The 15,575-nt window shown below is 46.8% G+C and overlaps 1 pseudogene; it reads left to right on the top strand.

The window, feature by feature from the left end:
• Nucleotides 1-1,051: 1,051 nt before the first annotated feature.
• Nucleotides 1,052-2,759, top strand: LOC119273763 (annotated as a pseudogene).
• The last annotated feature ends 12,816 nt before the right edge of the window (nucleotides 2,760-15,575 follow it).

The following is a 15,575-nucleotide window of genomic DNA, read 5'->3' as shown; positions in this document are numbered from 1 at the left end:
ATTGAACGACATTTATGTCTTATCATGTTGGGCTGCTCCCAAAGCTATAAATAGCCGCCCCCTACAACCACTAGCTGGTTGGCTTCTCCGCGAGAAACTGACACTTGTCATTGAGAGAATGCCATCTTCCGATAACTTTGAGCGAAAATCATCAAGTGAGGAAAACCCAAACCCAACACCTACAAACCCAAAGTGATTGAGCATCACTTAAGAGATTGTTCATGTGTGGAACCAATGCTTGTTACCTTTGAGGACTGTGCATCCTCCAAACGGTTAGGCGTCATGGTCTAGAGCATCCAAGAGGAAATTGTGGATCGCGGAGTGACCGAGTCTGTGAAGGCTTGGAAGTCACGTGAAGACTTAGCAGGAGTGATTGGGTGAGGTTTGTGTGACTTTAGCTCAAGGAGAATAGTATGAGAACTGTGTGTCCGGGACTACGTGTCCTCTGGTTTAAATACCTAGCCGCTCCACGAGACGTACGACTATCACAATAGTTGGAACTGGTCTGCCAAATCATCGTATTCATCGAGCTACTGGTTCTATTTCCTCAACTCTTTAATTTCCTCAATTCTGTGTAGAAGTACTTGATCGTTACTCTTTGAAGATTTTGACTGAAGACTTTCTCAATTTCCTCAATCCTATTTCTTTAGTCATTTTGTCTTCAGCCTGCTTATCCAGTGTTTATGCTACCTCTACTCTGTGCTTGTTTTCATTTCATCATGATAACTATGCTACTACTCTGTTATGCTTGCATCTAAGTACTTATTCCACTGCTAAGTAGTTCGTTGCTTAGGAATTTCCTCACCCTAAAATTCCTCAATGACGAATTTGTAAAAATCGCCTATTCACCCCCCTGTAGTCGATATAACGCACTTTCAATTGGTATCAGAGCAAGGTACTCCCTTGTTCTATGTGATTTTGGTTTAACTGCCTGGAGTTTTAGTTTTGTCGACCATGACATGCCCCATCTTTGATGGTCATGATCATGCCCCATTTTGGTTTAACTGCCTGGAGTTTTAGTTTTAGTTTTAGTTTTAGTTTTGGTTTAGGAATGAAGACAATGACATGCCCCATCTTTGATGGTCATGATTATCCCATGTGGAAGGCCATGATGAAGAAGCGCCTCATGGTGATGAACAACGAACTGTGGACCGTCACTGAGATTGGTCTTACCGATCTATGCAAGATGGCGGAGGCTGATGATATTCGCAAGGACACTCTACTTAACCTCACGGCGAAGGACATCATCTGCTCCCGTTTGTCCCAAAATCAGTTCAGGAACATTATGCATCTCAACCATGCGAAGCTCATCTAGGAACGACTCTCTAAGGTCTATGAAGGTCATCGAACTCGTCATGATCCCTGGTTTCAGGATTTCAAGGAATCACTCAAGGAGATGACTTTCGATCTAGAAACATCATCCTCTGCACCATGCCATATGGAAAAAGGTTCCAAGGTAACTGAATGCTACCTATCTGAGTCCAATGATGATGAATCTGGTGATGAATTTGGACCCAGCTATACCAAACTTGCTTCCCTTACCACTAAACAACAAAGAGCTTTGGAAAAAGTTCAAAACATGCTAGATGAGAGCGATGATATGTTGGGTGAATAAATGGATCGTACTAAAACTTTGACTGAAAATCTTTAGAGACTTCAGTCTATGTTTGATAACCTTCACAGTCATCATAACACTCACTTATCTGATCATGAGAATCTTTCTTATGAATTTCTTCAAAGAAAGCAAGATCTTAAGCAGCTAAGGGTGAGTTATGAAGACCTTCAGAAGGAACGCGGTTCATTGCTTGCTCAATAGATCAGTTCGCTCAGGTTGAATTCATTCCACTATGTTTGAAATGCATTGAACGTGAATCTGCTAATTCCTCACCTGAAAGTTCAAATACTTCTATTGCTACGAATTCTTCAATTTCTCTGCCAAAACAAGTTACCCATCTAAGGATGCTACTAGTATCACTGACCATGCAGGGCTGAAGGACATGTATGTGACAAGCATGTACAAATGCCTCAAAGGGCATCAGGCTCTTTGTGATGTGCTTAAAAAGCAGATCCTCAATAGGAATGCTAGGAAAGAGGGTATTTCCTTTGAGAGGAAACTCAATGATGATGGGACCTACTGGAAGCCTGAGCAGTATCCCAAAACCTCATGGGTTACAGCGAAGGGACCTCCAGTGGATCCATCCACTTTATCTGGCTTTACATGTGAATCTTCATATTCTTCTAATGAGTCATTTAACTCCAACTATAAATTGTTCAAAAATCAGAATGGTGATGTATTTGCTAGATATGTTGGCACTAACTACAGGAATGGCCCCCCTATGAAGAAAATTTGGGTTCCCAAAAGGTGCCTTGAAAGTCTCCAGGTGAATGTCATCATGACACCACCTGTGAAGAATAGGAACCCCAGATCAAATTCTTCATATGGACCAAAGTCCTCATATGGATCCAAGTCCTCATATGGACCAAATTCCTCACATGGATCAAATTCTTCATATGGATCCGGATCCTCATACGAACATCATCGGGGTAACCCTTCTGTTTCGCACCGAAGATATAAGGGTTGTGAATATGTGCATTATTCTTCAAATCATTATGTTCATAAGTCTTCGAGGAATTTCTCTACTTATTCATATGCTTACTCTAACCCCTCTTCTGTGAAATGAAGTGGACTGGCTTCTATGGCACCTTTTTCTTATGGAGCTCGCAGAAGGGTGAACTCTTTGCCACCCCTCCAGATGTGAGTGGTGAAGAAATAGAACTAATCTCTTTTGCAGGGTCAGGTTTCAAAACGAACTTAAACGTCTGAAGAATTTGCTGGAGACCTGAATATGCTTGAAAGGATGCAAGCTAATCATGAAGAATGAATTTTCATTTCTCACATCCTCATACTGCTATATCTGTTCTATTGCTTGATGAAATTGATCTGATGAATTTGATGTCATATTCTTCATTGCTAAAGTATATGAGTTTGTTGTTGGTGTCAAAACCGGCCAATCTTGGATAGGGGGTCCCGAAATGTGCGTCTGAGGATCGAAGGTAATAGGAGAGAAGGGACACGATGTTTACCCAGGTTCGGGCCCTCTTAATGGAGGTAATACCCTACTTCCTGCTAGATTGACTTTGATGAGTATAGGGGTTACAAGAGTTGATCTACCTTGAGATTGTAATGGCTAAACCCTAGATGTCTAACCTATATTATTATGATTGCCTCTACGGACTAAACCCTCTAGTTTATATATACACCAGAGGGGCCTAGGGTTGTACATAGTCGGTTTACACAGAAAGGAATCTTCATATCCGAACACCAAGCTTGCCATCCACGCAAAGGAGATTCCCATCTGGACATGGGGGAAGGTCTTCTATCTTGTATCTTCATGGCCAATGTCACATATCCCGGACGCCCGGGGACCCCCTAATCCAGGACTCCCTCAGTAGCCCCTGAACCAGGCTTCAATGACGATATGTCCAACGTGCAGATTGTCTTCGACATTGCAAGGCGAGTTCCTCCTCCAAATACTCCAAAGTAGCTGAATGAAAGAACTATATTCGGCTCTGTATAATCAGTTACAACCCTGAACCACAAGGGTGAAATACTTAAAAAAACATGTCATGCCCACTGACAGCTTTTTCGGTAAAATGTTATGTTCTGGCCTTATCATTATTTTGACCCATTTGTTAGCCTCCCGCATTTCGACTCGCGGTCTTGGTTGACATGTCTTGTCTAAGCAGAGATCATGTCCGCTTATTGCGGGATTCTTATCAATACGGGTTTGGGTAATCCAACTGTGCCGCTTGCATGACCCCTTGGGAATAGGCGAGTTTTAAGGCCCGTGTGGGGGCGCTTGATATTCACTACCTTTATAAGAGGATAAGGATCCCTCTTTCTACCCCACGCCTTCTTCTTCCTCACCCATCTGCCCTCGAGCTCCAGCGCCCAAGATTCAATCTTTTTCGTTCCCACCAAACACTCCATCCATGTCCGGATTCGGCTCTCAAGGCAAGTGGGTGGTCTCCTCTGTAATGGAGAAGGACATCAAGGGGCTCCGGGAGGCGAGGTACTTGACAATGGAAATCACACACAGGCTCCCTACCAAAGAGAAAGTTATCCCCAATCCAGAGCCAGGTGAGAGGGTTGTGTTCCTCCCTCATTTTCTCTGTGGACTAGGGTTTCCCCTCCAGTCCTTTGTTCGAGCTCTCATGTTCTATTACGGGATAGATTTCCATGATCTAGCGCCAAACCCCGTCCTCCACATCTCGGCATTCATCGTCATGTGTGAAGCACTCCTCCGCATCCCCCCACACTTCAGCATGTGGCTCAAGGCTTTCGATGTGAAGCCGAAGGTGGTCGACAGAGAGCGCGCGGATTGTGGCGGTGCCATGGTGAGAAAACTCCCCAACATCTGGTCCATGGTGGCTTTCATGGAAATCGTCAAGACGTGGCAGCAGGAGTGGTTCTACATCACCGAACCTCACGGCACCAAGTGGGAGGCCGCTCCTGCTTGTAGATCCGGACCCCCGCTGCGGGTCATCCGCCGAGGTGTTGAGGCTGCAAAAGCGCATCAAAAGTATCATAGAGAAGGGCACCAGCCTCATTGGCGTATTTCAGGTGATGCTCATCCGCCGAACCCTTCCCTGCCAATGCCGGACTCTCCGCATGTGGGAGTTTAATCCGGAAGGGCCGCGAACCCTGCAACAATACTTTGGCAGGACGCAGGAAGCAATCTGGAAGCTGCTCTTCAAGACTCAAAAGTCATGGCCACAGACGTCCGAAGACATCGGCCTTGACTGCAATCATCCGGCTTCCCCGGTAAGTGCCATACGTCCGAACACAACTTAGTTCCTCAATCAAAAGGGGTGTACTGAGACTTTCGTCTTATAACAGGGCTGGACAAAGAAGGCGGAGTGGATCAGGTGTTCGGCTCCACTCCCCGAAAACCCAGTTGATCGTCTGTTAGTGAAGATGCCTGTTTTGGCGCCCTATCAGGCGTCGGAGAAAAAGGCCAAGAAAAAGAGCAAGGAGGCCCAAGGTGGCCTCCGCCGAATGGGTACTCCGGACGCAGTGTCCGGAGAGACCGAAACTCACTCCTCCCATGAGGAAGATGAAGATGAAGAGGAGGAGGGGGAGGCAGAGAACAATTCTCCCCCTAAGGGAAGAAGGAAGAAAAGGGGGCCCTCTGTAGATCCAGAAACGGAGGCACCCAAGAGGGGGAAGATATCTCTCCCGGATGGCTCGGATTCAGATGCTGACGCCGTCCCCAAGTGGTGCCCCAGGCCGAAGCCCCTTGCCACATCGTAAGTATACGAGGGTGCCTTTCATACGCCTAATCTTTATGATTGTAATTTAACGTGTTATATGGTGTAGCCCGGCCCGCGATCTCCCCCTACAATCATCAGAGGGGAATTCTTTGGACCTGAATATGATGGAGAGCGAGTCACCCTCGTGAGCCTCCCCGCCTATCACTATGGACGACACCGAAGTGTTGTCCCAAAGGCCTCTCTGGGCCACGAGGTGGTACAGGAGGCTACCGAAGCGGTGCTAGAGGGTAATGCCTTGGCCGCCAAAAACATGGGGGTCACAATCCCCACAGAGAGTGAGGGCGGGGCCTTGACCAGTCCGACCCCCTACTGAACACTATTCCAGAAACCCAAGTGGCTCCAGAATCAAATAGGCGACCCCCCTTATGGGGAGTGCCAACCTCCGCGGCAACCTCCACTAATCTGGAGGAGCTGAACACACTGATGGAGGCATTGCAACGTGCTTCCGTCGTGGAGGTGCACCGCACCCTCATGGATGTGGTGATTGAAAAGGTTCAGTCCGCCAAGAGCGGGCTGAACGAGGCCGTCACTAGCCTGCTAACAGGCTTCGAGGTATGCGATGTAATATTCCTGACCGCTTTTCATATGAAAAAGATGCCTGTGTATAGATAGTAGCCCTTGATACTCTGGTCGTATTTTGAAAAAGGGAGAACAGAGGATCGATAATATTTGCAGGAGATAATGTACTTTTATATGTTGAGACGCATGCTTCACTGATAGCGGCAACCACCCAGGCCGCCGAAGTATCCGAGCTTAAGCATAAGCTGGAGCTGGCCGATGAGGATCTCGTCCGTATCAATATGAAATTTGATGAAGCCAAGGTATGTTTCAGAATATTTCGTTCATGCCTGTATTAATATGCAGATCTTGAGTCAAAGCTTATGCGTTGCAATGTGTATGATTGCAGGAAGGGCTGCTGCGATTGAGGCCCTTAGGGGTGAGCTTGCCTAGGCCAAGGAGCAGGAGAGGGTGAACAAAGCGGCCACTGGTAAAGCGGCCGAGGACCTGAAGTCCGAGCAGGTTGTCCGCTGCCAATACGAGGAGGGGGTGATCGAAATTGAGCAGGTGCTCAAGGACGCCGCCGACAAGTGTGAGTCCCTATAGGAGAAGAATAAATCCCAGGGGATCGACCTTGCCAAGGCCCTTAAAGAGGCCGAGGAAGCGTGGGCCGAATCCCGAGCGGCGTGCGAAGAGATCAAGCATGCCATACAAATAGCGGATGGTAAGCCTTTTCTTTTTACAAAGTAAATTCGGCAATCATAAGTATGTCTTGCTCACTCGAATGTGGATTGATCCAGATGCCTTTGCGGATCTTCCAAAGAGCGCCACCGACGCTGCACAGTTCTTCCGGGCCCAGGAGGGGCAGACGATGGAGAAGCTATTCTGGTCACAGTTCGTGGCACAGGAGCGCCCAAGGCTGTTGAATGACCATATGGCGTAGTGGTCCGAGCTGCATAGGATGTCCGGATTGGCCATGCGGTTGGTCATAGTCCGGCTGTGGCCAGCCGAACCCGTCCCCAGCAGCTATTTTTGCCTGGTGCAGAGACTTGTTGACGCGCTGCCCCGTATTGACGCGGTCAAGCGGTCGTCATGTATAGAAGGTGCATGGCTGGCCTTTGCCCATGTCAAGATGCACTGGGCAAAAATGAAGGCCACCATCATGGCGGTTGAGGGTCTGCCCAGAGGCAAGGATCGTCGCACACCAAAGCACTATTTTGAAGACGTCCTGGAGGGTGCCCGCTTGATAGAGGGCCAATGCTCAAAGGACATCCAGTCGTCGGCTTCGGCCCCCATGTAGATACTACGGGGGCGTTCGGGGTAGCACATAACCACACTTGACCCAACGTCTTGGTCCGTGAAGGAGGTGTTAGTGTGGCGAACCAGGCAATCAGACTATGCGTCTTTATTACTCTCACTTAGCCATAGGAGTTTGATGATGGGACTATGAGATAGCCCCTGGTGCTTGTGCGGCTATCCGAACTTGGATGCCTTAAGCACGTGACTGTAAAGAGCCAGTCCTTCGTGTAACACAGAAGAAATCACTAGAGATTTAGTAGATCGCCGAATTGCTGACCAGCTCTCGCCGCATCATGACAGTCAGTTTTCGGCTTTCTCTACTGAGGTGTTTGACCGGACAGACCAGAAACACATTCCCAATAGCTCTCCCTTTACTACCTTATCCAAACAAGCGAAATGTATGGTGGTAATCACAAGAGCCGGGCAACCCAACTATTGACCAAATACATGATTCGGAGCCGATGCATATAGTGCAATATTCGGGACGCCAAAGCATACTATAAAAGTGTTCGGACTTATTTTGTCTAAAAAATATACGCGGCCAGATAAAGCCCCTGGCTATTTGAATCGTGTCGAGGTATATACAACAATCTGACGTGAAGAGGGAATACCAATTAGGAAATAAGCCAATACCTAACAGTGTTGGGCGAAACTGTTTCCATTATAGTACGATTGATACATCAAAATGTATTTCTACAAAGGATGCAATAAGCATCTAGGCTATTTTATACGCCGGGCACAAGGGAAAGTAGTATACAGGTCCTAAAAAGGGAAAGATGATCTTGACGATCCTTTGGATACTCTGCCGCACGTATGCGCTGCTTGTCGCCTTGGTGTGTGATTCTTTGAGAGGATAAACGATTGAGCATACACAAGGGCCTAGAAGAAGGGCCCTTGGTACCGTCGAAAGGTGATGTGGGTTGTAAAGCACCTGAAAAATAAAATAAGAAGAAGAAGAGGAAAAATATGAAGGTCTAGATCGGGTCAAACCGTATTGTGGACCATATTTTTAGCAGGCCTCCGCCCTAGCCCATGGTATCTTTACTGCGTAGTTATGTGCGTGCGGTACACGTGCTGCTATTATGTTGACGCTTTGGCGGAGGCTGAATTGCTAATCTAGCTCTGGACGAGCCGGACTGCCATTCTACAGGGTAGACCGGACTCGTTTGATAGTGTCTGGGGGCTTGACTGCCACTGTAGTATTCGGTTTAATGAGGCCACCCTGTACTTTGGTTGCAAGGGCCACAGTATGCTCCTCAGTACGGAGAGAGAGCTCCATGTTTCCATTGACTGTAATGATGCCGCGGGTCCGAGTATTTTGAGCTTTAAGTAAGCATAATGCGGGACCACATTAAAGTGGGCGAAAGCGGTTCATCCGAGTAGTGCGTGATAGCCACTACGGAAGGGGACGATGTCGAAGATTAGGTCTTCGCTGTGGAAATTATCTGGTGAACCGAAGACTACTTCCAGCATGATGGATCTTGTACAACAGGCCTCGACGCCGGGTATCACTCATTTAAAGGTTGTTTTGGTGGGCCTGATCCTTGACAGATTAATACCCATTTTGTGGGCAGTGTCCTAATAAAGTAGGTTAAGACTGTTGCCGCCATCCATAAGGACTTGTGTGAGATGTAATCCGTCGATAATTGGATCGAGGACCAATGCTGCCGAACCTCCATGACAAATACTGGTCGGATGGTCTCTGCGATCAAAAGTGATCGAACAGGCTGACCAGGGGTTAAATTTTGGGGCGACTGGCTCTATGGCATAGACGTCCCTTAATGCGCGCTTGTGCTCCCACTTGGGGATGTGAGTGACGTATATCATATTCACTGTTTTGACTTTGGGGGGGGGGGATTTCTTCTGTCCCCCTGTGTTTGGTGGGCGAGGCTCTTCATCATCGTCCTCGCTAGGCGACCCTTTCCCCTTATGCCTAGTGTTTAGCTTACCGGCTTGTTTAAAGACCCAACAATTTCTGTTGGTATGATTGGAAGGCTTGTCAGGGGTGCCATGAATCTGGCAAGGCCGGTCTAGTATTAGGCCCAGACTAGATGGACTATGCTTGTTTCCTTCAAATGGCTTCTTCCGCTGACTATGTTTAGAGCCACCGAATCTGGCTTTGACCGCTGTGTCTTCGGTATCCTCGTTGTTACTTAGACGCTTGTGCTTATTGCGTCGTGGCTTGCCGTTGCCATCTCTCGCTTTGGAGGTGCCAGGGTCGCTGGTACTGTTGCTTCTACGAGTGAGCCAGCTGTCTTCTCCCGCCCAAAAGCGGGTCATGAGTGCGGTGAGGGCTGCCATAGACTTTGGCTTTTCTTGGCTGAGGTGTCGGGCGAGCCACTCATCACGGACGCTGTGTTTAAAGGCCGCCAGGGCTTTGGTGTACGGACAATCGACAATTTGGTTCTTTTTAATTAAGAACCTTGTCCAGAGTTTTCAGGCTGACTCTCTGGGTTGCTGGACAATGTGACTAAGGTCATTGGCATATGGAGGCAGAACATAGGGACCTTGGAAGTTGTCTCTAAGGGCATCTTCCAAATCTTCCCATCTACCAATAGAGTTTTTTGGTAGGCTATGTAACCAGTGTCGTGCTGGTCCCTTGAGTTTTAGGGGGAGGTACTTGATGGCATGAAGATAATCACCACGGGCCATGTGGATATGGAGACGGAAGTCTTCAATCCATACCGCAGGATCCGTCGTTCCATCATATGATTCAATATTCATGGGTTTAAACCCTTCTGGGAACTGGTGCTCCATTAGCTCATCGGTGAAGCATAAGGGGTGTGCGGCGCCTCTGTATCGGGCGACGTCACGATGTAATTCGGATGAAGTCCTTATGCGATTTTCGGGCCTGGTGAGGTTATACCTGTCAGGCCAAGCTTAATGCTCGTCTTACTGTGTTGGGGCACGCCCCCTTGATCCGTAGATTGATCTTGTTTGGCCTGCTCTATTATTCAGGTCTTGACGAAGGTCGTAGGTGTATCTTGGAGCCGTTGTGTCTCTGCCTTTACGGCGAGGTGGTGCGGGTTGGTGTTCGGCGTAGGTGGCCGCTTTATCTCGTCCACGTGGCAGCCGGTCTGGTTCATCAGCACGGTCGTATTTTGACGGTATGGGCTTTACGGCCTTGTCGTCGAATTGTGGAAGTAGCCGACGCTTCAGATAACTCTTAATTGGGCGTTGAAGGCCATACTCTTTGGCGGCTATAACTTGGGTCCACCTGTCGTTGAGTGTATCTTGTTTGGCTTGGAGCCGCCGCCAGTGCTTTTTTAGACTTCTCGCAGTGGCGATTAGCTGGCGCTTAAAACGCTCCTGCTCGAGTGTTCCCTCTGGCACAATCAAGTCTTGGTCGCCGAGGCTCACATCATCTTCGGAGAGAGGTAGATAATTACTATCTTCCGAGTCCCCATTCTCGACCGGATCATCGGGGTTGACTTGTCCCTCTCCCACATCGTCTTGTTCGGATGTGGTCTCGATGGGGGCTTCGGGATCTTCCGCACCCTCCGGAGTGTTATCGTCTCTGGTGCCGGTATTACTGTCTTTGCTACGATGTGATTTTGAGCGGCGTCACTATCGTTGATGTTTCAGTGGTGCCTCATCAGGTTTGTCCTCTACCAGATCTTTCCTATTTGCATCGTCATCCTCTTTGGATGTGTCCACCATGTATATGTAGTATGTGGAGGTGGTTGTCCAACGTCCGATAATCGATGGGTCTTGGCCTTGTTCGTCTTCGGCATCATCGTCCATGTCGTCGATGTCTTCGGAGGCGTAATCCAGCATGTCGGTTAAGTTTTCAAAAGTGGCTATGAAGTGGGTGGTGGGTGGGACGTAAAATTCCCTGCTCTCAGCCCCTAGTCTGGGCTAGGCGTAGTTTGGAAGTGATTCCTCCGTAATAGCGAGGGATCACATTAAGTCTAGGGTCTCGTTTAAGAGCAAGGTTTGGACGTGGAAGCGAGAGTCCGCAGGGCTGACCGGGGTGAAAGCCTCCTAGCCCTGCCTACTTGGCACGGACTTCAAGAGTTCAGATCTGGAGTTTGGGGGCGAGTCCGGCCTTTCAGTTATAGGGGGAACCTGGACTGATTTCGAGTTCGCCATGGACACGATCACCTCCGGATCCTCGATAATGCGGCTTGCAATGGAGAGTCTGGTGGGCTCCACACTCCCGTCTTCGGACCTAATGGTTTGGCCCCGATCTAAGGCCGGAGCGATGGTCGGGGCTGCGAACCCTTCGAATATCAAGTCTCCTCGGATATTAGTGACATAGTTTAGGTTTCCCGAAACTGATCTGATGACCATGGGCGTAGCTGTCGATTTGTTCGAGGTGGACAATTGAGGTGGCATGTAGTGTGAAGCCGCCGAATATGAAAATTTGTCCAGGGAGTAATGTCTCCCCTGAAACAGCATCATTGTAGATGATCGATCGAGCCATCGAACCTCCTGTTGACGGCACAGTGGAACTCTCAATGAAAGCACCAATGTCGGTGTCAAAACCGGCCGATCTCGGGTAGGGGGTTTTGAACTTTGCGTCTCAGGATCGAAGGTAACAGGAGACAAGGGACATGATGTTTACCCAGGTTCGAGCCCTCTTAATGGAGGTAATACCCTACTTCCTGCTTGATTGACTTTGATGACTATAGGGGTTACAAGAGTTGATCTACCTCAAGATCGTAATGGCTAAACCCTATATGTCTAGCCTATATGATTATGATTACCTCTACGGACTAAACCCTCTGGTTTATATACACACCGGAGGGACCTTGGGTCGTACAGAGTCGGTTTATAGAGAAAGGAATCTTCATATCCGAACACCAAGCTTTCCATCCACACAAAGGAGAGTCTCATCCGGACATGGGGGAAGGCCTTCTATCTCGTATCTTCACGGCCCATCAGTCTGGCCCATCTCACATAGCCCGGACGTCCAGAGACCCCCTAATCCAGGACTCCCTCATTCGTAAGATGCACTAATTCATCTACAGGATGATCGACCCAAAGCCACTGAGTGGGTCCTCGACAGTGGATGTACAAATCACATGAATGGTGACAAGAACTTATTGATGGATACTGCATATCTCCATCGCATCTAAAGCATATCACCTATGTTGACAAAGGAAAAAGCAAGGTATTGGGTATAGGTAAGGTTGCCATCTCAAAGGATCGACACATGGAAAAAGTCATGCTTGCCGAGTCCTTAGGGTTGAACCTCATGCATGTCTCAATGCTTTGCGATCTTGATATGGTTGTTGTCTTTGGCAAGTATCGTTGTGTTGTGATCATGGAAGCTGACAATTCCAAAGTCTTCGAAGGCTTTAGGAGAGGAGACTTGTATATTGTTGATTTCTCTACATGACCACAACCTGCTACATGTCTACTTGCAAAAGCTTCAGAAGGATGGCTATGGCATCGACGACTTGGTCATGCTGGCATGAGGAACTTGCACAAGCTCGCGAAGAAGAAGCATGTCATTGGCATTGAGGGTGTCAAATTCCTCAAGGATCATCTGTGTGGAGCTTGTGAAGCTGGAAAGATGACCAAGGTCAAGCATCCCTCAAAGAGCATCATGACTACCACTCGTCCATTTGAATTGCTTCACATGGATCTCTTTGGCCCTACTCATTATGCTACATTCACTAATGTTGCATATTTATATGGCTTTGTCATTATTGATGACTATTCTCGATATACATGGGTGCATATCATCACTTACAAAACTGAAGTGCAGGAAGTCTTCAAATGATTTTCCTCGAGAGCTTCAACAAACTTTGGTGTGAAGATCAAGCGCATTAGAAGTGACAATGAAATCGAGTTCAAGAATACTAGTCTTGATGACTATCTTGATGAACTTGGTATTACTCACGAGTTATCTGCTCCTTATACTACTCAGCAGAATGGCGTCGTGGAGCACAAGAACATGACTCTTGTTGACATGGCTTGCACTATGCTTGATGAATACAAGATGCCTTATCGCTTATGGCCCGAGGCAATTGATACTGCATGCCACATCAGCAACAAGGTATATCTCCACAAATTCTTCAAAAAGACCTGATATGAACTCCTCATTGACAATAAACCCAGTGTAAGTTATTTCAATGTCTTCGGTGCTAAATGTTGGATTAGAGATCCTCATCACAATTCTAAATTTGCACCGAAAGCACATGAAGGTTTTATGCTTGGTTACGAAAGGACTTGCACACCTACAGAGTCTTCAACACCTATCACCACAAGGTTGTTGAAATTGTAGGTGTGCGGTTCGATGAAACTAATGGCTCACAAAGAGAGCACCTACCTCCTGTGCTAGATGAAATGTTACCTGAGGAATCCATTAAGTTCAAGGCTACAGAGGATGTCATTCCTACCGAAGAATCTGCTGAAGAAGTCATTCCAGAACGTGAAGAACATCATGCTGGTGCACCTGAGGAAAATGGCTCTGAAGAAAATGCTGAGCCCCCTCAATGTCGTCAACCCACTCATCCTTGCGTTGCTAATGAAGTGTAGATTGAGAGAATCAACGACATCAAAGCACCAGGTCCTCTCACACGCTCAAAAGCTTCACATTTGTCTAACTTTTGTGGGCACTTTGCTTTTGTCTCTATCACAAAGCCCACCAAAGTAGATGAGGAATTTCTGGAGCCTGAGTGGATTCAAGCAATGCAAGAGGAATTACATCAATTCGAGCTCAACAATGTCTGGGAACTTGTCAAGTTGCCAGACCCACGCAAGCACAATATCATCGGCACCAAATGGATCTACCATAACAAGCAAGATGAAAATGTCCTTGTGGTGAGGAATAAGGCATGACTTGTAGCTCAAGGCTACACACAAGTTGAAGGAATTGATTTTGATGAAACTTTTGCACCTGTTGCTAGACTTGAGGCTATTCGTATATTGCTTGCTTATGCTAACCATCATAATATCATCTTATATCAAATGGATGTGAAAAGTGCATTCCTCAATGGTAAGCTTGAGGAAGAAGTATATGTTGCTCAACCCCCAGGTTTTGAAGATCCAAAGCATCCTGACGAAGTCTTCAGACTCAATAAGGCCCTCTATGGCCTCAAGCAGGCCCCTCGGGCATGGTATGATACTTTGAAGGGAGTCCTCATGAAGAAATGCTTCAAATCCGGTTTACTTGACCCAACTCTTTTCACCAAAACCTATGATGATGAATTATTCGTGTGCCAAATCTATGTTGATGATATTATCTTTGGCTGTACTAACCAACGTTACACTGACGAATATGCCTATATGATGAGTGAGGAATATCAAATGTCTATGATGGTAGAATTGAAATTCTTCTTAGGTCTTCAAATTCGTCAACAACGCAATGGCATCTTCATATCTCAGGAGAAATACCTCAAGGATGTGTTGAGGAAATTTAGCATGCAAGATTGCAAATGCATCAAAATCCCTATGCCCACAAATGGCCATCTATGCACTGATGAAAATGGTATAGACTTTGGTCAAAAGGTCTACCGCTCCATGATTGGCTCTTTATTGTATCTATGTGCATCTAGGATAGATATTATGCTTAGTGTTTGCATGTGTGCCCGTTTTCAAGCTACACCGAAGGAATCACACCATAAGGCTGTGAAGCATATTCTTCAATATCTAGCTCACACACCAACACTTGGATTATGGTATCCCAAGGGCTCAGATTTTGATCTCATTGGATATTCTGACTCTAACTATGCTGGTGATCGTGTGGACCGCAAGTCAACATCAGACACATGCTATTTCCTCAAACGATCCCTAGTATGTTGGTCCTTGAAGAAGCAGAACTGCATATCACTCTCTACTGCTAAACTGAGTATATGCTGCTGGTTCATGTTGTGCTCAATTGCTATGGATGATGCAAACCCTCAAGGACTACGACATCAATGTGAAGAATGTGCCACTCTACTATGACAATGAGAGTGCCATCAAGATTGCTCATAACCTAGTTCAGCACTCGAAGACAAAGCACAGCCAGATTCGTCATCATTTTCTTCGAGATCATGTGTTGAAAGGCGACATCTCTATTGAGCACATGAAGACTGAAGAACAGCTACCCGATATCTTCACAAAGACCTTGGATGAGAAGAGATTTAGCAAGTTGCGGTGAGAGCTAAATATCTTAGAATCTTCTAATGTCCTTTGAAAAGGACACACATCCTAACACTTATGAAAACTGATGACTCGGATGTGCAACACACGAAGTAACGTTTTTCTTCAATCAATGAAGACTAACCCTGTAAGTGTGAAGAAATTAACGAATAATTTGATTCTCAGAGCCCTACGACAATTGTACGCGGCGTCTAAAATCATCATTCTTATACGGTGGGTCACGCCACCAACAAGAGTTGAAAATCTTCTATTTGAGTTTTTCTTTAGTTTTTGAAATTCCTCAGTTGTTCAAATTCTTCAAATTTGCATAGTCTTCACTCTTTCCGACTGTGTTCTTCAAATTTGCA

Source organism: Triticum dicoccoides, chromosome 3A, assembly GCF_002162155.2.
Source record: "Triticum dicoccoides isolate Atlit2015 ecotype Zavitan chromosome 3A, WEW_v2.0, whole genome shotgun sequence".
Lineage (NCBI taxonomy): Eukaryota > Viridiplantae > Streptophyta > Magnoliopsida > Poales > Poaceae > Triticum > Triticum dicoccoides.
This window is presented reverse-complemented; position numbering and strand designations above follow the sequence as displayed.